The sequence below is a fragment of the Lampris incognitus genome, chromosome 2, assembly GCF_029633865.1.
Source record: "Lampris incognitus isolate fLamInc1 chromosome 2, fLamInc1.hap2, whole genome shotgun sequence".
Classification (NCBI taxonomy): Eukaryota; Metazoa; Chordata; class Actinopteri; order Lampriformes; family Lampridae; genus Lampris; species Lampris incognitus.
In genome coordinates, this window is record NC_079212.1 from 80706648 (window position 1) to 80732913 (window position 26266).

At 47.1% G+C, this 26266-nt stretch overlaps 1 protein-coding gene across 1 annotated transcript in view; it reads right to left on the bottom strand.

The window, feature by feature from the left end:
* The window catches only part of zgc:113184 (uncharacterized protein LOC553745 homolog), a 31763-nt gene extending 5800 nt beyond the window's left edge, over positions 1 to 25963 (bottom strand). Inside the window, exon 1 of the mRNA XM_056275062.1 lies at positions 25852 to 25963. The gene's annotated coding sequence lies outside the window, so the exon portion shown is untranslated. The remainder of the gene's footprint in view (positions 1 to 25851) is intronic.
* Positions 25964 to 26266: the final 303 nt, after the last annotated feature.

The following is a 26266-nucleotide window of genomic DNA, read 5'->3' on the forward strand; positions in this document are numbered from 1 at the left end:
TAATGCTGGTGTTAGCCAAAGCGGTCCGCACCTGAGCAGGCAGTTGTCGCAGAAATAGTTGTACAAAGAGGAAATCTGGTGTGTGCGCCGGTCCCAGCAGATTCAGCATTTTGTCCATGAGCTCGGGTGGCCTGCTGTCACCCAAGCCTTGCAGAGAAAAGAGACGGTGGGCCCTCTCGGCGTCGGAAAGTTAAAAAATCCTCAAGAGGTGGTCTTTGAGCCCCTTGTATTTGTCTGCCGCCGGAGGATTTGTAAGGAGACTCACCACTCTAGTTGCAGTCGAACACCCGAGCGCCGATACCACGTAGTAGTATTTAGTAGCATCATCCGTTATTTTGCGGATAGCAAACTGCGCTTCCGCCTGGGCGAACCATGTCGTTGCCGATGACTCCCAGAACTCTGGCAATTTGAGAGAAACCGCGTTGATTTCGTCAACCCCTTTCGTTCGAAAGATTGTCTCTGATAACTACCAAGAGACAAACGTCGGGGTCACCAGTGTAGAGGAGCTCAAGCAGGAGTCGTGACAACTTTCTCTTTCGGCTACACAACGTGCACCATTTATTCCTTCCACCATTACAACAACAACAAAAAACCCGCGCAGCGGAAGTGTGTCACTGTAAACCCGAACCGAGGAAACAGCAGCTGTAAACTAACGTTCCTACTAGCTCAATAAGGGGAATTATGTAGCCCCATAACCACTACAGTTTGTTGTTAGGTTAATAATTAATTAGGACAATGAAAGAAAAGCCGCTTACCCTGGCAAAAACCAAACGACAGTCATTGTGCAGCACCTTGGTACCAAGGTTGTGGACCCAACTGCTAACAAGAGTTGTATGCTTCCATGCTTTTGTATGCTTTCATTTGCTGTCTTGAGTAGAAGGATGTCTGGAGGACAAGGTAGCTGCTTATACCTACTGCCTCGATAGCAGGTAAGTCTTTCAATTCAGTTAAAACAAATCACTCTGTGGGCGCTGGTGAGCAGTAACATGTGAGGACGTCTTTAGATTGAGCTCCTGATCAGGGCGAACTTTTCATTAATATTTTAACTTTTCAGATCAAATACAGATAAATTAGGTTTAACACACACAATACTTAACCGCTAGCACACCGGACTCACAACCCTGTACTTGCATATCGATCATCTAGAAGACGCGATGGGCAAAAACAAACCCAGCAGTGACCAGGCCGCTAAAGCCTCGGACTCTGTGAAAGCCCCGGACGAGGAGTCTACAGACCTATCTGGGGTGATGGCTGCCATCGCGAGCAGTGGGAGCAAGATCTTGGCACGGATAGATTCATTCACAGAGGATCTGAATGCAAAAATAGACGCTATAAAGGCCGGCATGGCGAAACAAGAGACCCGTCTGAAAGATGTGGAGGACGGCCTGAACACATACTCAGACAAGACCACGAAAACGGAGGAGGACACCGGCCAGCTAACACCTGAAGTCGCTATGCTACGCCAGAAGGTAGACGGTCTGGAGGGACGACAACGCCGGTGTAATGCACGCATTGTCGGGATAAAGGAGGGACTGGAGACCAGCGGAGGAGGCCAGCAGCCTACTATTACCATCGCTAAACTACTGCAGGAGTTACTGGGCCTCAGCTTCACCCCGACCCTAGACCGGGCTCACCACGGCCTGCGGCACTCGACCAACGAAGGATAACCCCCCAGGATCATCGTGGTGAAGTTTCACTATTTCTCAGAGAGAGAGGGAGGGAGAGAGGGGGAGAGGGAGGGAGGAGGTTTTCCGCAAAGCTGCCCGTTCAGCTCCGCTGAGCCTGCACGGCAAAAGAGGGAGTATCTTCCCGGATTACACCACGGCGGTGGCGAAGAAGAGAGCAGCCTTCTCCGAAGCTGCCAGGGCGTCAAGTTCGGGATCCTGTTCCCGGCGGTGCTTCGTATCACTTCATCGTCCGGCCAAGAAAAGCGGTTGGAAGGAAGACCCATCTAAGGCGATGGGTTATATCAGGGAGAATCTAAAGCCTCAGGACCATGTACAGTAAGATGTTGATAAACTCCAGTATATTTGTGGCTAACTGGTATTGGCGGCTAATTGATATTAGCTGCTAAGTGCCAACAACTCGCGGAAGCAACTAGCTAAGACACCAAGACAACAGGGTAACGTTACAGCTTAACTTTATCTATTTACTTTAACTTTTGTAATTTGAGACTCACAGATAATGTTACATTCTACATTTAATACGAATGTTTCATACCTGCTGCCCATTTAAAAAGCTATTTTCTGTTTTATTATTATCGTGTGTGTGCATGTATATGTGTGTACGGATGCTAATTATTATGAGAACCGTAACAGTGCTTTGGTGACTTGCCAGAGCCTGCTAGGGTGACACAGAGCCTGCTAGGGCGACACAGAGCCTGCTAGGGTGACACGGAGACTGCTAGGGTGACACCCAGGTCAGTGTCACTTACCTACAAAGGAACTGTATTATAACTGCTGTTATATGGGTGCTTGTGGCGGACACTAGGGGCTATGCCTGTCACCCAGCAGGACTGTGAGCTGGGGGCGTGGTTTATGTTCCCGGGCTCGCAGGTGCAGGGTTGTTCCTGCTGCAGTTGGTTTTTGGAGTTGAGGAATAAACATCAAACTCGCCTTGGTCTCCTGTGTTTTTCCTCATTCCTGCCACATTTTTGACCCCGAATTGAACATGTTTGGAGCAGAAGAGGAGTGTGAATCCACTTCGGCCACGCCGCCCCAACCCTCACAGCCGGCCGTTCTCGCCGCGGCTGTGAAACTCCCAGAGTTCTGGCAGAGCGACCCGGCCTCGTGGTTCCAGCATGTCGAGGCGCTGTTCCATCTGCGTGGAATCTCCGCGGACGACTCCAGATACTTCTTGGTCGTCGCTGCGCTGGACCAGCAGTCCACACGCCGGGCCATGCAGCTGTTGCGCGCCCCTCCGCAACACGATAAATACGTCGCCCTCAAACATCTTCTGCTCCGGAGGTACAGTCTGTCTGCCGCAGAGAGGGCAGATAGAATCCTTTCCCTATCCGGTTTGGGCGACGGGACGGCTGTGGATCTCATGGACAATATGCTGTCGCTGCTAGGCTCAGACGAAGGTGGGTTCCTTTTCCCGCACGTTTTCCTGCGCCAGCTCCCGTCTCCTGTGCGCGCGGCTTTGGCTAAATCCCCGTGTCTGGCCGCTGGTGACTGCCGAGGTTTGGCTGAGGAGGCCGATCGGGTCCTGCTGGCTACCAGACAGTTCTCTGTGCAGAGTGTGGCATCGGAGCCTCTGCAGCCGACGTCGGAGGACGCGGACCCGGCAGTGGTGGCTGAAGTGACTGCCCGGAGACGTTTCTTCCACCAGCGGTTCGGCGGCAAGGCGAGGCGCTGCGTCCCTCCGTGCACGATTGAGGCGCCGGGAAACTCCAGGGCCAGCGCTCAGTAGCAGCTGTGGGCGCTGGCGGACGTAGTGAGCTGCTCTTCATTAAGGACACGATGTCAGGAAGACGGTTTCTGGGGGACTCCGGCTCGCAAAAGAGCCTACTCCCTCCTGCTAAGACAGACAGGTCGGCCGAAGGCGGCGGCCCACAGTTAAGTGCAGCTAACGGTTCGTCCATTGCGACGTTTGGCACAAGGTTGGTGACTGTTTGCTTCCACGGGCGCCATTTTGAGTGGGACTTTGTAGTGGCCGCCATTACTGTTCCTATTATCGGCGCGGATTTTCTGTGTGCTAATGGTCTGCTGGTTGATGTTGCAAACCGACGTTTAATTGATGCTGTGTCTTTCGCCACTGTTCCGTGCGAGACAGGGGGAGCCGGGCCGTTAACACACGCTAACATTTTAGCATTAGGGGATGTTTTTCAGCGTTTGCTGGCGGATTTTCCATCGGTGACTACGCCTGCCTTTTCCACCGCGGTTACTAAACACGGGGTAGAACATTTCATTCCCACTCTGGGACCGCCAGTTTTTGCGCGCGCGCGGCGCCTCGACGCGGTAAAATTGGCTATAGCTAAGGAGGAGTTCGCCATCATGGAGCGTCTGGGTATAGTGAGGCGTTCCAACAGCCCGTGGGCCTCGCCGCTTCACATGGTGCCCAAGGCGGATGGGTCGTGGCGGCCTTGCGGCGATTTTCGCCGCCTGAACAACGTCACCGCCAATGACCGCTATCCCATCCCACACATACAGGACTTTTCCATACGCCTGGCAGGTACCACTATTTTCTCTAAGGTGGACCTGGTGCGCGGCTATCATCAGGTTCCCGTGCGCGCAGAGGACATGCCCAAGACCGCAGTGATCACCCCGTTTGGGCTTTTTGAGTTCATGCGCATGCCTTTTGGCTTGAAGGGGGCAGCGCAAACCTTTCAGAGGCTGATGGACTCGGTGTTGCGTGACCTTGCTTTCGTGTTCGTTTATCTCGACGACATATTAGTGGCCAGTCCGTCAGCTGAAGAGCACCTGGCGCACCTGAAACAGGTTTTCCGTCGTCTGGACGAACACGGCCTGATAGTCAACCCGGCCAAGTGTCAGTTTGGACTGCCGGTGATTGACTCCTTGGGTCACCGCATTTCGCCGCAAGGCGCCGTCCCGTTGCCTTCTAAGGTGCAAGCGGTGGCGGAATTTCCCCGCCTAGTCTCTGTTAAGGCATTGCAGGAATTCTTGGGCATGGTGAATTTCTATAACCGTTTCCTCCCTCGCGCTGCCCACCTTCAGCCACTTTACGAAGCCCTGCGGCTTAAGAAGGCTAACGACCCTGTCGACTGGACTCCCGAACAGGTCCAGGCCTTTGACGGAGCTAAGTGCGCCCTGGCTAACGCTGCCCTCCTCGCCCATCCCACACCCACGGCGTCCATAGCTTTAACAACCGATGCGTCTGACATAGCCGTGGGGGCTGTGGTTGAACAGCGTGTGGCGAATGCGTGGCAGCCACTCGCATTTTTTAGCCGCAAACTGCGGGATAGCGAGCGCAAGTACAGCGTTTTTGACCGGGAGTTGCTGGCACTGCACCTTGCAACCCGGCATTTCCGCTTCCTGCTGGAGGGTGGCCCATTCACGGCTTATGTGGATCATAAGCCGCTGACTTTTGCCATGTCCAAGGTGACTGAGCCTTGGTCTGCTCGTCAACAGTGCCACCTAGCGGCGATCTACGAGTTCACAACGGACATTCAGCATGCGGCCGGTAAGTCCAACCCTGTTGCTGATTGTCTGTCGCGTGTGCTTGTGTGTCCTGTGCACCTCGGTGTGGATTTCTCCGCTATGGCTGCCGACCAGCCCAGCGACCCGGACGTCCTTACCCTTAGGTCAACGCGTACCGGTCTCAAGCTAGAGGACGCTGTGATGCAGGAAGGCAGTCCTGCCCTCCTCTGCGATGTCTCCACCGGTCGTCCCCGCCCCGTTGTTCCAGTGGCCTGGCGCCGTCGAGTTTTCGATTCGATTCACTCCCTCTCGCACCCTGGAGTTCGGGCGTCGGTGAAGTTGGTCGGTTCCAAGTTCGTCTGGCCTGGCCTCCGCAAGGACGTCAAGGGGTGGGCAGCTGCATGTGTAGCGTGCCAGTGCGCTAAGGTCCACCAGCACACTAAATCGCCCCTCGAACCGTTTCCGATCCCGGCCAGACGTTTCGACCACGTGCATGTGGACCTGGTGGGCCCCCTACCTTCTTCACAGGGTTTTACGCACCTGCTCACAATGGTAGATCGGACCACCAGGTGGCCAGAGGCTGTCCCTCTATCCTCCACAACATCCTCGGATGTTGCACGCCCTTTTCTTTCGTCCTGGGTCGCCCGTTTCGGCACTCCGTCAGATATCACCTCAGACAGGGGCCCCCAGTTCGTGTCAGAGCTCTGGTCGGCACTTGCGCGATCCTTGGGTGTGCAGGTACACCGCACTACCGCGTATCACCCTCAGGCTAACGGGTTGTGTGAACGTTTTCACCGGTCGCTCGAGGCAGCGCTGTGCGCTGCGCTCTCGGATGGTAACTGGGTGGATCGTTTACCTTGGGTTATGCTCGGGTTGCGTCGACGCGTCACCCGCTGAGCTGGTGCTCGGTCAGCCGCTCCGCGTCCCTGGGGAATTTTTGCCTGGGAGTTCCACTCCTCGACCCCGTCCGGCCGTTTATCCTTTTTTGTCCGACAGCACTCGGGTTCCAGGCCCCGTTCACCACTGTTTTCCGCGGTCGTTCGTGCCTGCGGAGCTCATGTCGGCTCGTTTTGTTTTTGTACGGCATGAGGCTCACCGCTCGCCCCTCCAACCCGCATACGATGGCCCATTTCGGGTTCTTGAGACGGGTCCTAAGGGTTTTGTGCTAGATGTGGGTGGGCGTAGGGAGCGTGTCACGCTTGATAGGCTTAAACCGGCGCACAGGGTGGCAGGCGAAGTTGTGTTTCTGGCCCAGGTTCCCCGTCGGAGTCGTCCTCCTTCCAGGACCCCGGCAGTGTCTTCACGGGTTCAGCGTTCTGCTTCTCAGCCGGCTTTGGACTTTGTTTCACCTATTGTTTCGGCTGAGGGACGGCGCAGCCGTTATGGCAGGCTGCTTAAGCCTCCAGTGAGACACAAATTTTCTTTCCAGGAGTCCCTTCTGGGTGTTCGGGGGGGGGGGCTGTGTGGCGGACACTAGGGGCTATGCCTCTCACCCAGCAGGACTGTGAGCTGGGGGCGTGGTTTACGTTCCCGGGCTCGCTGGTGCAGGGTTGTTCCTGCTGCAGTTGGTTTTTGGAGTTGAGGAATAAACATCAAACTCGCCTTGGTCTCCTGTGTTTTTCCTCATTCCTGCCACATGCTGATATATTTTCCTTACTTTTTTAATTTTAATTTTTTTTAAATTTTAATATGGGTGTTGATATATAGTTCTTAGGTATATAAATACTTTTTGGATTTAATATAATCCTAACAAGACCACTGTTCGCCCTGGTTGGGGCTTGTTAGAGGGTTTCTATATGATTATTTGCCATGTTATACTAGAAATGGGGGATGCGATCTCTAGGGAATTAGTAGATCAGCATGGGTCCTCAAGGCTCTGTTTTTGTTTTGTAGCTAGTAGGCAGGGACTTTTCTCTTTTCATTTTTAGAAAAAATGTCTGACGCTCAGAATACAGGTTATCTTCGTTTTTTGAGCTGGAATATAAAGGGAATTCACAATCCAGTAAAGCGTAGTAGGGTTTTTGTACATTTAAAATCTTTAAGAGCTGGTGTCATGTTCTTACAGGAAACTCACCTTCGGTCAAGTGAACACACAAAACTAAAGAAAGCTTGGATAGGGCAAATGTTCTGTTCCAGGAATGAGAATGGAACGCGGGGCATGGCCATCTTGATCAGGAAGGGTATCCCACTCGTTCCACTACTGACTATTTCTGACCCCAGGGGAAGGTATGTGATAGTGAAGGGTAACCTGTATGGTACACGTGTGGCACTGGCAAATGTATATGGACCAAACTGGGATGACCCACTTTTTTTCTCTAGTTTCATAGCAGCCCTCCCAGACTTAAATAATTACCGATTAATATTGGGGGGAGATTTTAATTGTGTATTACATCCATATTTGGACAGATCAAACCCAAGACCTAATAGTAAAGTTTCGAAGGCAGGCGCTGTTATCCATTCATTTATGGAATCCTACTCTCTTTTTGATCCCTGGAGAAGAAACAACCCAACTACTAAACAATACTCCTTTTTTTCCCCGGTGCACTATTCTTACTCAAGGATTGATTTTTTTTCTCCTGGATAGTAGGGTCCTTCCTATGGTTAGGGGGAGCCAATATAATAGTATTGTTATTTCGGATCATAGTCCTGCACATCTAGATATAGGTTTCGTAGACTGCCCTAAACCCCAACACACCTGGCGATTTGATCCTCTATTACTGTCCAGGGACTCCTTTAAAAATGTTCTCTCCCAGCAGATAGATATCTTTATGGAATTCAACCATACTCCGGATATGCCACTAACTATTGTTTGGGAGGCTCTCAAAGCCTACCTTAGAGGCCAAATAATCTCATACACAGCACATGAGAGAAAGAAACATAAACAAAGTCTAACAGAACTGTCCCATAGTATAGCGGAAGTGGACCGTTCATATGCTGATTCCCCAACACCTGAACTTTATAAGAAAAAATTATTATTAAAAACAGAATTCGACAATCTCTCCATTAAACAAACAGAACAATTATTCTTTAAATCAAAACAGACATTGTATGAGCATGGAGAGAAAGCTGGAAAACTATTAGCCCATCAGGTTAGACAGTCCACAGCCGCTAACACTATTTCTGAAATTTGCACAGCAGCTGGGGTAAAGACTACCGACCCTGACACCATCAATAACCAGTTTAAACAATTTTATATTACCCTTTATAGTTCAAAACCGCCCAGCGACTTGTTGCATATTTTCCCTTTTTTAGACGGTCTGACCATACCAAAAATTGCCCTTAAAGACAGAGCACAGATAGACAGAGAGATATCAACACAGGAAGTGATACAAGCAATTAAATCCATGCAGAGCAACAAAGCACCGGGTGCGGATGGTTTCACAATTGAAATGTATAAAGAATTTGCTCCCATCTGGCACCAATACTTAACCTGATGTATCAGGAAATTTTTAACCAACAGAAGTTGCCCCAAACTATGATGCAGGCAATCATATCAGTGTTATTTAAAAAAGAAAAAGATCCCCTACTGTGTGGCTCCTACCGCCCTGTAAGCTTGTTGAATTGCGACTACAAAATCCTTACAAAAATCTTGGCCACCCATACTGAAACTGTTGTCCCAACGGTTGATAACCCTGATCAAGCTGGTTTTATACCAGGCAGGCAGTCATTCTATAACGTGCGCCGCCTATTTAATGTACTGTACACACCACATTGCGTAGAACAGACAGAAGTAGTGATTTCTTTAGATGCTGAGAAGGCATTTGACCGCATCGAATGGCAATATCTATTTGCTGTTCTAGAAAGGTTTGGCTTTGGTTCCTCATTCCTGGCATGGGTTAAGATATTGTATTGCTCACCGACAGCCGCAGTGCGGATGAATAATATTATTTCTGATTATTTTTCACTCCATAGGGGCTGCAGACAGGGCTGCAGCCTCTCTCCTTACCTGCTCAATTTGGCAATTGAGCCACTCGCTATAGCTCTTAGGGCAGAGGATGGCATTAAAGGTATCTCACGAGGTGGTAAATTGCATAATGTATCACTTTATGCAGCTGACCTGTTGTTATATATATCCAACCCAATAGAATCTATACCAAGACTATTACTTACCCTGGATAACTTTGGTCGCCTGTGTAACGGGGGCAGTCCTATGCTGTTCTATGCTGGTCAGTCTGCTGCACGCCCGTCACTCTCATCAGTAGCTCTGCGTTGTGTTCTATTTTGGGTGGGGTCCCAGGTGTTGTGGGGAGCCCTCAGTCTCTCATCATCATCATCATGATCAAGGAAGGAGCGGGGACACACAGGACTCTATTGGCCCACCTTGCCATTTATTTTGGTTTCAAACCCTTCGACAACCGTCCAGTCCTCCAGCGGGAGCGGTGTTTCTTACGGACGTGAGGGTCGAAGTTCAACCACTGCCCGGACTCCACTCGTGTGCGTTAGAAGTAGAAACCGTCCACGGGACTCCGATGTAAGAAAGGATAAACAAGTATTTTATCCCACAGCTTGCAGTATCTTCTTACAGGGATACTCAAGGTTACGTTCTCCTCAACCAGCAAAACTGTCCCACGGTAAAAAAACACGTGTGGCTCGGCTCGATTGCTGCTTGAGACTCCTCCCACAAAACAAAAATGGCCTCTCCCGCGTTCCGTCTTCCGTGTACCCATAAGACCTCTCTCTTAAAGCGACAGTACACGTATATGACGGTCGTTGTAAAACACATAAAAGTAAATAATGACATAAAATAAAATGTAGTAAACACAAATAACAGCACACAGACAGGATTTGGTGATATTTCATACTCAAACAAAATAAAATAAAAACATTAATTTTAACCTGGTTACATTCACCGCTCCTGAAATTCACCAACATCCTGACAGCAGGATAAAAAGAGAAAGAGGAAAGGAAAAGCCCATCACTGACTACTGGCACAAGTGAAAAGAAGGACCTAGTCCTCCAGTCAACTTAGGAGCTACCTCGGTTACGAGGTCCAGAAAATAATGAGGTTGATCAAGTCTCAGAATTCCCTTAGATCAATGTGACGCCTGATACGCCACACCATGCACTTGGCCCAAAACAACCCTGTCTGATAGACACCTAATAACTCACATTAAACTAGTTTGAATGACTCCAACCTCCATCAAAGTTCAAACCCTCACACTCCGTAGAAATGGCATCTGAGCCATAGATTCTATTAACCTGTTCACTGACCTCACCATCCTCCCTGTGCGTGTCCTAACCCGACCATCGCTCTCTACTTGTGTGCGTGAGACAGTGCGAGCTGCAACATCTGTATCGAGTGAGTGTGGTGCTTCTGTGTGCGAATCAGTGTGAGATATAACACCTACATCGAGTGAGTGTGATGCCTCTATGTGTGGTGCATGTGTGTTGTGTGGTGCGTGTGTGTTGGGTGGAGACTGAGCAGTGGCCCCTACAGGACTGACTACCAGACTAGACGGAATGAACTCTTCCGCTTCTGCCCACTCAGATCTAGGCGAGTCTCCAAGTGATGAGACTGCTAGCCCCACTGCCTCCCCTGAGACCGTCAGGCCATCTGCACTGTCCTCCTCATCGGACTCTGCGCAGTCAAGCAACTGACTGGTTGTACTGGACTCCTCACCCTGATCTAACTCAGGAAGGGGCAAGAAGTTGACCTCCAACAAACGGTTCCTGTGCACCACTCTGGTGTGCCCCTCTGCATCCTGAATCTTGTAGACGTGGATATTGGGGTTGACACCGACAACCGTGTACACTCCGTTCTCCCATTTGTCAGCCAACTTTCTCTTCCCTCGCTCACTCTGGTTCGCAACCAAAACACGATCCCCGACAGACAGGACAGTGCCCTTGGCGTGTCTGTTGTACTGTCGTGCCTGATGCTGCTGCTCAGCCGTGGAGTGCTTCTGAGCGATCTCCATTGCACTCCTTAGACAGGAAAGCAGAGACTGAGCATAAGAGTCATAGTCAACAACGTGAGGATCATGCAAAACCTGCCTGAACATAACATCCACCGGCAGTCTTGGGACACGCCCATACATCAGGAAGAAAGGTGCATAACCCGTGGTCTCGTGAACAGTGGCATTGTACGCGAGCGTGAGAGAATGGATCTGCTGAGGCCACTGTTGCTTCTGCTGAAGCGGAAGGGAACGGAGCATATTCCCCATCGTGCGATTAAAACGCTCTGACCCGCCATTACCCATAGGATGGTAGGCCGTCGTGTGGGACTTCGCTACACCCGCCAACTTGAGAAGCTCTGCAATCAGGTTACTCTCAAAGTTTGTGCCCTGGTCAGAATGTATTCTCTCTGGAAACCCGTAAACACAGAATACATGATCCCAGAGTTTCTTGGCGACCTGCTTCGCTGTCTGATTGGTGCAGGGGAATGCGTGAGCAAGCTTAGTGAAGTGGTCAGTAACCACTAAGACATCGACTGACCGCTGCTTACTGTCCTCAGCGGACCAGAAATCCATACACACAAGCTGCATCGGTGCGGAAGTTTTAATGCTCTCCAGGGGCGCGCAAGCAGCTGGCTCTGGGGTCTTCCCAAACACACATCTCCGACAGCATCTGACATATGCTCTGATATCCCTCTCCATGTCAGGCCAATAAAAACGCTGCCTTGCAAGAGAGAGAGTACGGTCCTGGCCCTGATGACCAGCGTGATCGTGGATGCCAGACAGTGCCTTGTCTTTCAGACTCAGAGGTAAAACATACTGAGACCTCCTCTGCTTGGACACTGGGTCCTTTGTCACCCTGTACAAGACACCATCATTGACTTCCAACTTCTCCCACTGTTTCAACAGCCTGAGGACCTTCTGGTCAGCACCATGCCTCTCACGTCTCGATGGCCGCTTCCGAACAGCGACAAAGGGCAACACCTTGGAGATGCAGGGGTCCTGCTCCTGACTCAACCTGAGCTCCTCGGTGGATAACATTGGCAGTGTATCCTGACCACCCGACAGATGCTGAACGTGCTGGACCAAACTGAGTGCTGTGAATACTGATGCATCAGGCCAGTCACATTTGGCTTGACAAAAAGCCCTGACCTCAGCTGCATCACAAGCAAACCCAGATCGCGCACTACTCACTGTTTGGGACTGGCAACTGAGTCTGAAAACATCCTGCACAGAGTCCCCCTCAACCCCGTCGGCTTCCTGAACAAGGGCCGGGTAGGGCTCCCTAAGTAGCCTCTGACTGACGGGCTTGGAAAAAGGGTCGCGACTCAAGGCATCCGCCACCACGTTTTTCTTCCCTGGCAGGTGTTTGAGATCGAAAGTGTAAGACGCCAACTTAGACACCCAGCGGATCTCACACGCGTCAAGCTTCGGCTTCGTTAGGAGATAAGTCAGCGGATTATTATCTGTCCAAACGGTGAAGCTTTGACCCTTCAGCCAGTGGCTGAACTTTTCACAAACACTCCACTTCAGCGCCATGAACTCCAGTCTATGAGCTGGATACTTCCGCTGTGAGGCACTGAGGGACTTGCTTGCAAAACCAACAGGTCTGGCCTTGGACTCTCCTCGGGGCACTTGAGACAGCACCGCGCCGAGTCCGTCCAAAGACGCATCGACCGACAAAATGAAAGGCACCTCAAAGTCTGGATGGGCAAGCACCACACACTCCAGTAACATCGTCTTCAACAGATCAAATGCTTCCCCACATTCCACCGTCCAGTCTGCGGAGGTAAGCTTACGGAAGCTGCCATGGGGCTTCTTATCCTTAGCTGACCTCCCCCTCCTCTTTTGTCCAGCTGTAAGGGCGAACAGGGGCTTAGCCACGGAGGAGCAGTTCGGGAGGAAATGCTGGTAGTAAAATACCATACCAAGGAAAGATTTGATCCTACGAACAGAAGGCGTGCACCCATCACCTTCCATGAGATCCTGCACTGTCATGTTGGAGATGACCTCTACTTTGGAGGGATCGACAGACACACCTCCGCCATCAACCACGTGGCCCAAAAACCGCACCCGCTTCTGCAGCAGATGACACTTCTTCGGAGCCAGTTTCAAGTTGTTCTCCCTCAACCTCTGAAACACAGTGCGGAGCCTCGACAGAGCCTCAACCTCTGACGGCGCGAAGACAAGAAGATCATCAAGATAGCACAAAAGCTTCGTGAAGTTCAGATCCCCAAAGATCCCAATCATCATTCTCATGAAGGCTGCAGGGCTATTACAAAGGCCCTGTGGCATGCGATTGTATTCATGCAACCCAAGGGGAGTCGTGAAAGCAGTGTACTTCTTGTCATCTTCATGCATTGGGATGTTGAAGAAGCCAGAGGTGAGGTCCATCGTACTAAAGAGGCAGTTACCACCCAGCGCGGCAAGACAGTCCGACTGGTGTGGCAAGGGATGAGCGTCTTTCAAGGTCCGAGCATTCAGCCATCTGAAATCAGTGCAGATCCGAAGCCCGCCATCCTTCTTCCATACCATAACCAGCGGTGAAGCGTATGCGCTCGAGGACTTCCGGATAATCCCTTTCTCCTCCATATCAGTGAGAACCTGTCTCAACTTCTGATAGTGGGCTGGGGGAACCCTCCTGTAGGGCAAGCGAAAGGGGCGCTCATCCACCAGATGGATGCGATGTGTGTATCCTGTGACCTCGCCACAGTCCAGAGAGTCCCTGGAGAAGATGTCATGGTACTCGGTGAGCAGCTGAGTGAGCTGGGACTTGCATGCCTCACTAACCTGACAGGAGCTGAGGTCAATGTCACTGAGTCCGAGCTCTGACAAACTCCTAGCCGGCTGGACAGGGGGACAGGCACTATCTGTGGCGTTGGACTCATGCCTCCCTGCAACTGATTGCAGTCCCTGGAAAACATTAAAGTCCTCAATCGCCAAGCATGGAAACACATCAGCCAACTTGCAGTTCCTTTTCAGTGTGATGGCTTTGTCAGATGGATTGACAACAGTCATGGGTACCCACCTATCACCCCAGAGCGGTGTGACAAGTCGACCTACGAGGACACTGCGTGGCATGGCCTTGGAGTCTGTCGGCTCCACAACAACAGTGCTTCCAGCTGACATAGGCACCTTAGCAGGAAGTCTGCCCCAGACTAAGTGCTCGTGCCTCGGTAAGAGTGTCACGGCCTGGGTGAGCTTAGCAGTACCTATCTTCTCAGGAACTGCACCACCCCTCCAGCGCTCTACATTCATGAACATGGACAAGAACTGTTCAACGTCAGGACTAGACGGATGTTCCTGTCTGGACGCGATGTCCCAGTACTCAGTACCACTCTTGAGTACATGGGCCACATGTTTAATGACGTTTGTGCCGACTATCAGATCATCATGCTGACCGGGCACGACCAGAGTGGGTATGACAAAGGAAACACCATAAAGCTGCATGTTGAGGTCATAAAAACCATCAGGCCTAGTCTCCAGACCACCGCAGCCAATCAAGACAATGTTCTCTTCAGGCTGCTGCTTCTCAGGTAAAACACCCCCAGAGCGGAGCTTCTCTACTGCATTTTCACTGATACTGCATGACATAGAGCCAGTATCCAACATGCCATTAAGCTGCACACTCTGGTTGACAAGAACAGGAGCATAGAACAAGTCACTGAAAGCCTGAATCCTCTGTGTCGCCTGAATGACCATACGCGAACCCTGAGGTGCTTTGGCACACTTGTCTTCATACAAGTGAGCCAGGTCGGAGACATCAGTGAGGGATACATCTACATTACCCACACCCTCCCTCTCTAGGTGTGGGTTTAGTAGTTTAACGGACGAGACTGACGACCAGCTCTTCCACCAGGCTGAGAACGGAGCTGGTTGGGCGGCTGAGGGTGAGGACAGTCCCTCTTCCAATGACCAGGAGACAAACAGTTTATACATCGGTTCTCCCGGCTGCAGTGGGAAAATGTGGAGTGATCCGGAGACTTACAAATCCTGCACAACCTCTGTGGTGCGTCTGGCACCCGCCCTACGGCGTTAGCTGGCGGTTGAGTCAGCGCCGGTGTCCGGACTGCAGCGCTAACTGGAACCTGAGTCTGCATTGTGACCAAACGGTCTAGCAAGCTCACCAAACTCCTCATATAGTCATCACCGCCAGAGACAGGTGCGGGAGACGGTGCGGGAGACGGTGTAGGAGACCTTGTACAAAATGGTATAGGAGATGACGCATGAGCCGGGACGGGAGATGGCACCACCGGCACAGTCGTGTTCAAGTCGGGAGCCATGTCGACTACAGGGACATGAACCTGTGAATGGAACCTACGCTCTACCGCGCCTGCTTCACGTTGTCCACCTGCAGCAACACGGGACTTCCTCTCCAGCATGTGCTCATCAAGCCTCTCCTGGATCTCGCTAGCAGACCATTTCCCTGCGGACTTGAACTTAAAAACATTGGCAAGAGACTGATCTGGACAGTGTTTGATAAACATCATGCTTACCTCGTGGCTTGGCTCTTCAATACTACGGCCCTGCCACTTTAAGCATTCGTCAGCCACCTCCACTGTTTTATTAAGCCTAATCCAATACTCCATAGCGTCCTCACCTGGCTTGGGCAGCGTACTGTAAAAGTCCGCCAGGGGCATGCTCGAGTATGTGAGGTCACTAAAGTGTTGCTTCAGTACATCAAAAATAATGTGGGGGTTCGCTATGTGGTCGACAGATGTGTTGCGCAGCTTTATCCTCACCACGTCCCCTGCTTTCCCCATAAGCTTAGCTAGAATCTTATGTGACTGCTCACTAACTGGAATGGCTCGCTTCCTCAAATACAAAGTCATAAGGCTCTCCCACTCATGAACTGTAAACTTATCAGAGCTGTCGCCCCTGAAAATAGGAGGCTCCCTAGCGTCTGTCTGCATTACTACTCTAACACTAGGCACTGTCTCCGAACACTGTTCAGCAGACCTAGCACTGTCTGTGTGTGTGTTTCTAAGCATTTGTGTTTCCTGCAGCTTAGCAGTGATTGACTCTCCTATCTTCTCTGCTAACCGAGTAATGAGCATGGCTAACTCACCCACTGGCTGCTCGCTGTTACCTAGCACAGCCCCTTCGCTGATACCTGGCCTGGCCCGTTCTACGTAGCGTGTGGAGGTGAACTGAGGAGTGCCAAATGTGGTTGGGTCTCTAGGTCCTGGTGCTCTGGTGTCTGGTTCCCCGCCCTCTAAGAGCTGCCCGAAACTCCTACCTACACCTAGCCGTAAACCCCCACCCACATCTAACTGGTACCCCCTCTCCATAGCACACTGGCGATCCAAAAGATCCTGATCAGCAATGTTACCCCCACCTACGTACGAACCACCCTCTGCCATGTTCCTACCTCTAACACTCAGATAAAATAAAAAATAAAATAAAAAAGTGAAAAGCTCAATTCATTTAAATAACTGAATCTAGAAATCACTAAGAGATTGAAACAATCACACACAATCAACAAATTCACCAATAGATTAATCACATATGCACATATCCAGTAGTTTAGATCAACAGATTATTCACACGAGTCCTTCAATCACATCAACATTAACCTTTTTTTCCTTTTTTTTTTTTCGTGTGTTTTTCTTCCTTCAGTATATACAAATGTCCTGTTCACAAGCCCAGTCCATGGTAACCACAGCTATGACTGTCCAGTGTCCACACAGCTCAACTCCAGTCCACTGTAACATGAGTGTACAGTCTATAGAAATACCTGAGGACGTCTGGGGCTTGATGACGACAGCAGCCTCCCGCGGCGAGCAACTGATGTCACTCTCAGAATCCAGGAGGGTCACGGCACCAATGTAACGGGGGCAGTCCTATGCCGTTCTATGCTGGTCAGCCTGCTGCACGCCCGTCACTCTCATCAGTAGCTCTGCGTTGTGTTCTATTTTGGGTGGGGTCCCAGGTGTTGTGGGGAGCCCTCAGTCTCTCATCATCATCATCATGATTAAGGAAGGAGCGGGGACACACAGGACTCTATTGGCCCACCTTGCCATTTATTTTGGTTTCAAACCCTTCGACAACCGTCCAGTCCTCCAGCGGGAGCGGTGTTTCTTACGGACGTGAGGGTCGAAGTTCAACCACTGCCCGGACTCCACTCGTGTGCGTTAGAAGTAGAAACCGTCCACGGGACTCCGATGTAAGAAAGGATAAACAAGTATTTTATCCCACAGTTTGCAGTATCTTCTTACAGGGATACTCAAGGTTACGTTCTCCTCAACCAGCAAAACTGTCCCACGGTAAAAAAAACACGTGTGGCTCGGCTCGATTGCTGCTTGAGACTCCTCCCACAAAACAAAAATGGCCTCTCCCGCGTTCCGTCTTCCGTGTACCCATAAGACCTCTCTCTTAAAGCGACAGTACACGTATATGACGGTCGTTGTAAAACACATAAAAGTAAATAATGACATAAAATAAAATGTAGTAAACACAAATAACAGCACACAGACAGGATTTGGTGATATTTCATACTCAAACAAAATAAAATAAAAACATTAATTTTAACCTGGTTACACCTGTCAGGTTATAAGATAAACTATTCAAAGAGCTTGCTTTTTCCGATTAACCACACTGATAGAGACTACTCTAGCTTTCCATTCAAACTTGAAAATAATGTATTTACATATCTAGGAATCAAAGTCACTCATATAATGGGGAGGTTATATAACCACAACTTTAAAACACTAATAGAACGAACAAAACAAGATTTTAAAAAGTGGTCAACGCTACCAATTTAATTAGCGGGCCGCATTAATATAGTTAAAATGACAGTCTTAAACTCGACGCAAAAAAAGGAGAAATGAGAAGAGGAGGTAATTCGAATAAAGGTAGCCGTACAATCCAAAAGGGTAACGCACCAGATACACAGGGAGCGAAGAAACAGTCGGAGCAAGGTAATAGCAAACACGAGGTTGAAGAAGCTACAATGGCGGCGGACACAGCTGAGACATTGCGTGCCGGATTAGCAGCTATCGCTAAAGAGATAAAAGAATTCAAACAAGAGCTACGAGGTGACTTTGCCAGACTCAAAGATGAGGTGAAAAGGGATGTGAAGGAAGAGATTGCTTGCTTCCGAGAAGAAATGACACAGAAGTTTGCAGAGAGCAACGGCGAAATACGCACATGAGTGAAGCCCAGAAGCGCATAGCCGAGCTAGAGGAATGGCAGGCGGACTCGACAGAACTACTGATGGACATGTCGATCCAAACGCGCCAGATGCAAGAAAAAATAATGGACCTGGAAGGGAGGTCAAGGAGGAACAATATTCGAATCTTTGGTGTGCCAGAGGAAACGGAGGGAGGCTCCATTACCCAGTTAGTCCATGGGCCAGACGATATTTCGGTACACTCAAGGTGGCAAAACTTACTTATAATTTTTGAAAGGATCCATGTCTGTAGATAATATTTTGGTATGATAACCATTCCTGAGTGGCAGCTGTATCACAGTTATCAGCTCATGAAGTTAACCACCCGATAAACTAAATTGCATTTTAGACGCTGGTGCATATCCTGGTTTAGCCTCATGGTCAGGACATTTTTCAATGTTCTATAATATTGTCTTTGGTATCATTTTAAAGGGGACCGTCTTAGCTTTCATTCAAGCCCTGTTGTGGATATTTCTCACAAATATAGAGGTCACTTGAGCTCTTCAACCCGTCAATAACACACATCTTTCTGCAATTTTCCCCTAAACTACATACTTTCTTTTAGCCCTGTGGCATCTAGGAATATCAGGGACACAAAACACAAAAACTGGAATACTCACAGGACTGTAAAGATTCAGGAAATGTATAATATACCCATACTATTTCATTGTGTGAGGTGATTGTGAGCCTTAAATGAGAACTAGACCAAAGCCAGTTAGGTCACAAACTGGTCTCTATACATTTGTTTAAATACACAATCAAAATACATGATAAAAAGGAATACCATAGTGAGGTAATGAACTATTTTAATATTTTAAACAACATTGACATTTACATATACTTAGTCAATGATACATGTAATCTCATATCATTAGTGGGTGCAGTAATGGTAATGTAATGGTAATGGGTAGGGGTAATGGGTATATGTGAATATGGTTACATTATTGTTATCAAGCTCTGGGTAACCAAGTCCAGAATCAACATCCTGTGCATCAATAGACTACTACCACAGTAATACCATCAGAATCACCACACTGTCATTCATCAAACTGCTCGTTTCTCTCATCATCTGACTCCCCAAGTTCAAAGTCCAGTTCTGGACCATCCTGCTGTTTTTGGTTACTGCAGGTCTGTAACCTGCACATGTCTGTGCATGGAAGTCCATTTGACAGGCACATGCAGGCAACTAAACTGTTGGCAAAACGTATTCGCAAACAGCAAGCAGTTGGCCATATACATAAGATCAGAGACCCCCATTCAAATGAGTTAACGAATATACCAGAAAGCATAGAGGACATATTTTTGGGATATTATAAAGAGCTATATTCACAACCCACACCTGCACCCGAAGCGGAAATTAATACCTTTTTGAATTCATTAGATTTACCCTCAATTGGACGGCTCCAAAATGACAAATTAACAGCTGACATCAAGATGGAAGAGGTGATAGATGCAATAAATTTTTTGAAAACAATAGAAGCCCGGGCAGCGATGGATACCCTGCAGAATGGTACAAAGTGTTTAGGGAAGAGCTGGCACCGATACTTCTGAGATCCTTCAATTGGACACTTCACAATAATAAGATACCACCATCATGGTCAGAGGCAATAATCACAGTCATTCCAAAACCGGGAAAGGATAAAGAATATTGTGGGAACTACAGACCTATTTCATTATTAAATGTAGATTATAAAATATATATGACAATTATCTCCAAAAGGTTAAACTCATTCATAGGTGATTTGATAGATGAAGATCAAACAGGATTCATGAGAGAAAGACAAACGCATGATAATATCAGAAGGACATTGCATATTGTTGATCAAGCGAGTAAGAGAAAACAAACTACACTATTAGTAAGTTTAGATGCAGAAAAAGCATTCGATCGGGTGTCTTGGAATTTTTTGTATGCAGTATTGGAACGACTAGGGTTCAGCAATAAGTCAATACAGTGCATTAAAACATTATATCAACAACCTAATGCTCGGATTAAAATAAACGGGAGTTTAACGAACAAGTTCAGTTTGCAGAGGTCGACAAGACAAGGATGCTGTTTGTCTCCGACACTGTTCGCGTTATTCATTGAGCCTTTAGCGGAGGCCATTCGCCAAAATGAAGGAATTAATGGAGTGACAGTGAATGGCACTGTCCACAAGGTGGGGCTATTTGCTGATGATGTCATAGCCTATCTTGAGCAACCACATACATCACTCCCTCAACTAATGAAGTTACTAGAACTATATGGTCATTTATCTGGATATAAAATTAACATCTCAAAAACACAGGTGCTAGTTCTCAATTATACTCCAACCACAGAATTCAAGGGAAAATTTTACTTTAATTGGAATCTAAACAAAATCAAATATTTGGGAATTTACATTACCAAGGAATTGTCTAAATTACATAATGCAAATTACGGCAAGATCCACGATGTGATGCAAAAGGATATTGATAGATGGTCCACTCTGCCACTTGACTTCAGCTCAAGAATTGAGACAGTTAGAATGAATATTCTACCAAGGCTTCTTTATCTATTCCAATCGTTGCCTGTAGAGGTGACTCAAGCTCAATTTGATAGGTGGGATAGGACAATATCTAGATTTATTTGGGGAGGGAAGAAGGTATGAAACTCTCCAACTCTCAAAGGAAAAGGGAGGTATGGGTTTACCAAATCTAAAAGAATATTTCAAAGCTGCCCAACTGAGATATGCTGTTGACTGGTGTAGGCAAGATTACATGGCCAAGTGGAAAGTCATGGAAAGGGAATATGGTGGGTACTCTATCCAGAATATTTTAGGGGATAAAGAAGTATACAAGAAAACAAAAACCCACATGGATTCAGTCACATTATTTACACTGGAGTTATGGTTTAAATTGATTAAAATCAACAAATTACGAGATGAGATACAGTTATTGAGATGGGTAGCATATGATAGAGACTTTACTCCAGCGAGGCATGACACAGTTTTTAAACTGTGGGTTAACTGGGGAATCACAGCATGGTGCACTCTAGAGGAAAAAGGGGAGATGGAGAGTTTTCAGGGTATGAAAGACAAGTTTGATTTGGAGAATCATGACTTCTTTAGATATTTACAATTAAGGGATTATTACAACAAACGTATCAGGAGAGGACCCTCCATGGAGGTGAACAGTGTGATTCAAATTATAATCAACGCATATAAAGGGAGAAAATCTAGGACTATATCTGTACTATATCAAGCTCTCACAACTAATAAACACTCAACTACATATATAAAAGAAAAATGGGAATTAGAATTTGGCCCAGAAATTACAGAGGACTGGCAGAATATGTGGAAAGTTCATCAATCCTCCACTAGTTCGCGGATATGGAGGGAATTCTCCTGGAAAAATCTGATACGTTTTTTTATTACACCAAAAATCAAAAATAGATACTCCAGCACCAAACTGTCATGCTGGAGGAAATGTGGAACAGAGGATGTAGACCACTCGCATATATTTTGGAAATGTAATAAGCTAGCGATGTTTTGGGAGATGGTTCATGATGTAATACAAAAGGTACTTGGATATGACTTCCCTAAGAGCTATATGACCCTCTATTTCTGTAATTTTAAAAACGACGATATAGGGCCAAGTGATAGATGTTTGGTTAAGATACTGCTGATTGCGGCTAAGAAGGCAATCACAAGAAAATGGTGCCAGGTGGACGCCCCCACACAAGGACAATGAATGGAAATAGTGGAAGACATTCATACAATGGAAAAACTGACTCATCGATTGAGACTTACAGTACCTCGGATGGAAGACCAGTGGAAGAAATGGACATGGTTTAAGGAGCAAACACGCGACAACATAATTCATGACAACACTTAAGACTGGAAAGTTAGACCCACAGGAAGCTCATGTAGTTCATTTTTTTGTGTGTTTTTTTGTTTGTTTGTTTTGAGTTGCCCTGTTGGGCTTGTGTGCAAGTAAATGTAGATAATTCAATGTTTACTTCTGAATACGGATGCCATGTTTGTATTGACCTAAAAACTTCAATAAAAACTAAAGTGATAAAAAAAAATGACAGTCTTACCCAGATTTCTCTATCTTTTTCAAATGATTCCCATATTCATACCTAAGACAACTTCTCAACAATTAGATAGATTAATTTTATCCTTCATCTGGAACAATTCAAACCCCAGGATGAAGAAAATATACTTGGAGGTCCCTAAGGAGACAGGGGGATTAGGCTGCCTATCTTTATTTGTTACTACTGGGCTGCGAACATTGTAAAACTTTTACATTGGGCATTTACATATAAGAATCAACAGGGTACAGATTGGGTTGACATGGAGCTCTTATTCAGTCCTTTACCGATATTCACCTCTCCACTACCACATAACCGTAACATACAAATAACAAACCCGGTGGTTAAAGCTTCACTTAGGATATGGCTCCAGTTTAGGAGGCATTTTGGATTAAAGCATGCTAGCGGGCTTTTGCCAGTAGCAAATAATCAATTCTTCTCGTCATCTGTGTTAGATAACGCATTTCAACTTTGGCATAGAAATGGACTGGTGTTTTTCTGTGATCTGTTTAAAGATGGAACATTCACCTCATTTGAAACACTTACCAAAGACCATAACATACCCAGATCCCATTTTTTTAGACACCTTCAAATCAGTAGTTTTGCCAAGAAAGTGTTTCCCTCATTTCCGTATCTGCCACCCAGGAGCCAATTAGATGTTATTCTAGAGAAAGATCCCTTTGGGAAGAGACGGGTCTCTATAAATTACACACTGATGCAGGGATTGAAACAGATATCCTGGGACAAAACAAAAACTGCATGGGGGAGAGAGATTTGGGTGTAGAGCTTTCTGAAGAGGCATGGCAGGACAGCTTAACTCGTATACATACGTCCTCATTGTGTATACGACATGGGTTAATTCAGTTTCAGGCGCTTCACCGTCTTCACTACTCGGGGGACAAGCTTGCCAGAATCTTTCCTACCACAGACCCTGGCTGTCCGAGGTGCAGCCATAGTCCAGCCTCGGTGGGACACATGTTCTGGGCATGCCCCTCCCTCAACAGTTATTGGGGACAGATATTTAATGTATTCTCACATATCTGTAAACAGACCATAAACCCTGATTTTCACACAGCCATATTTGGCATACCACCCCCTAACTGTAAGGTCACAACTTTGCAGGCAAATGCTCTAGCATTTGCCTCATTACTAGCACGCAGACTTATCCTATTTAACCGGAAGTGGAATAAAGCGCCATCATTTTTGCAGTGGCTGAGGGAGGTGTTGTCCTTTCTACCTTTAGAAAAGCTCCGATATAAAATATGTAAAACCCGCAAAAACCTTACTTTGACCTGGAGTCCTTTCATAGACTTTATTGAAGGTTTTCCCTTTTATTGAATGTACTTTTTATTTACCTGCTTGTAACGAAAATACTTATAGATATATGTGTATAACTTTATATCGTCTTTAAAAGTATGGTTATTATGTGGAATTGGAATAAGAAATCCCTGCATAGTCCTTTTTTTTAGCCTTGGGGGGGAGGGGGGATTCCTACATGTTTATTTTTGTTGTTGTTGTTGTTGTTGTTGTTGTTCGTGTGCTTTGTATATCTGTTCCAAAAAACTTGAAAATTGGAAAATAAAGTTTAAAAAAACAACTCTTTATAACATAAGATCATGTCCAACATATCTTACTTTCTATTTATACACTTCTCTCATAATATCGTCTAAACTAGCACAGTTCGGGCTTTCCTCCATCTCGTCCATTCTGCTTTTCACTTCCTGCCCTCCATCTGAATCTCGCGCGTCATCAGAATCACGTGACTGCAAACAAGCATTTAACAGAAAACAATAGGAAAACATAATGTCTTTGCAGCATGCACATTTAAATGTACCCACTGTGTTTGGATATGTTAGCTCATGGGATACTGGGCAGCAGTACCAGTAGAACGCAAACCATGCTGGTAAATGTCAAGAAAAAGGAAGTGACACATGAAACAGAGAAGTGAAATCCATCTGGAAACAAATGGCCTGCCAGTGCTGACTTCTCCCTCCCTCCCTCCCTCCCTCCCTCCCTCCCTCTCTCTCTCTCTCTCTCTCTCTCTCTCTCTCTCTCTCTCTCTCTCTCTCTCTCTCTCTCTCTCTCTCTCTCTCTCTCTCTCTCTCTCTCTCTCTCTCTCTCTCTCTCTCTCTCTCTCTCTCTCTCTCTCTCTCTCTCTCTCTCTCTCTCTGCTTAATGCTTATGAATAGGTAGGACTGTACTGAAAAACATGATATCAGACCCATAGCCTTTTCTGTCTGCACCATAGCAGCTGAGTGTGGAAAATAAGGAAGGTAACAGCAAGATTGCAAGACATGTTGTTGCTAAAAACCAGGGATGGCCACCAGGTTCATAAAGGACCTTTATGGGTTCTTTAGGACTAAAGTGAAGTTCTTGCTGTGTCGATGAGGGACTGACAACTGCACTGGTGCCTCTTTCATTTGAATGTATTGCTGGATTTAGGGCTGGTCAAACAGCAATGCGATGACCAGTATCAGCATCAGGGTCGGACAAAAACCCATGATCCTCAGGACTACAGCCTCAAGTCACAGTGTGCATGGGAAGCTGGTGTTCGTCAGCATGGTTGCAGCTGTCAAGGAGATGTACTACATGTCTAGATGAGCATTGGACCAGTGTACCATGAAGTGTTTATAAGAACAGAAGCAACATGATGAACAGGGTTGTGAGGATCCAGCACAGAAGTAATTACAGAGGTTTAAACTGTTTACAAAGATTTGTGCAGATAAACTGTGCTGTATTGGCAAAAAAAATTTGCCCATAGCTTTCACATTTATCCATACATCTCCACTGACCGCCCCAGAAGGATCTCATTTACTTATCTTGAAAAACAGTCATCTCAGAAACAGATTGTTGTTTTTCACATCCACATTCACAAAATAACGTGATCAAAACCAGCTGTCAAAATATTCACATGAACCAAGACACGTTGTCAAAGCAGTCTGGTTTTCATATCCCTTTAGCAGCAACTTGTAAATGCATGTGTGGAGTAGCAGGAGATGGTCCAGTATAGAATGGGTCTGGCCACCTTCTTACCAGCCAATGGAAGTTTAAAAAAGCTCCTGGATGCTGCGTTAGTTACAGACGAGAGACAGACCGCTCAGGAATGACGCCATACATGGATGTACAGTCACTCAGAGATACTACAGGTTGAAAAGTAAATCAGTAGACGATGAACGGTTTTAAACCCTCACCACAGCCATGTGAACAACCTATTGTAAAGTAGCAGGCTGGATTTATTAGTAACAGGACTGATTTCAATGTTCTCATGGGGTACAACAACACAACAATGTAAAAACTCACATGTAATGTGTTATCTTGAACTGTTCTGTTACTCAAGGGACCCTACGCAGCGGGGCTGTGCTGTACAGTATTGGGAAATATTGAACTATAGCTTCCCTTTTGTATTTTGACACAATGGCAGGTTAACACTTCAAGTTTGTAAATTAGATCTATTAGACTCATGCGTTCTTTACTTCTGTTCTAAAGTTGTGATCATTGAATCTTATTACTGATGTCATATTTTATAAATCTACAGAGCGATAACTATTATCCACAAAAGCTGTAAAACAAGCAAAAGAAAGCAAAGATTTTGTTTTGGTTAGAATCTATAATGTGCAATAATGAAGTGCAATTACTTACAAGAATGATGAAGAAAGTATCCTTATTAAGAGCTGAAGATACACCACGGAAGAACTGTGCACATAAGGGAACTTTCCAGAGCCACTTGTTATCCACGACCGCTTCGCCAGCAAGAGTCCCTCCAAACCAAGTGAAGCTCTCGGCTGTGCAGGGCCCTGCAAACAAAGGGGAAGTGTATGAACAAACTGGGGAGGCACTTCCAGGAGGATGGTGAGGGTACAGTCACATCTCACATTGCACTCGCTAAACAAACCATACATTCTCTATTAGCTCAGTCTTACAAGAAGAAAATCTATAAATGTGACCATCAACCAAAAACAAAATATGGTGGCCAACAAGGATGATTTTAATGTAAAAGTCAAAACAAAAACATGAATGGAAAATGCTCCAAATCCAGAAAGGCTACAAATATGAA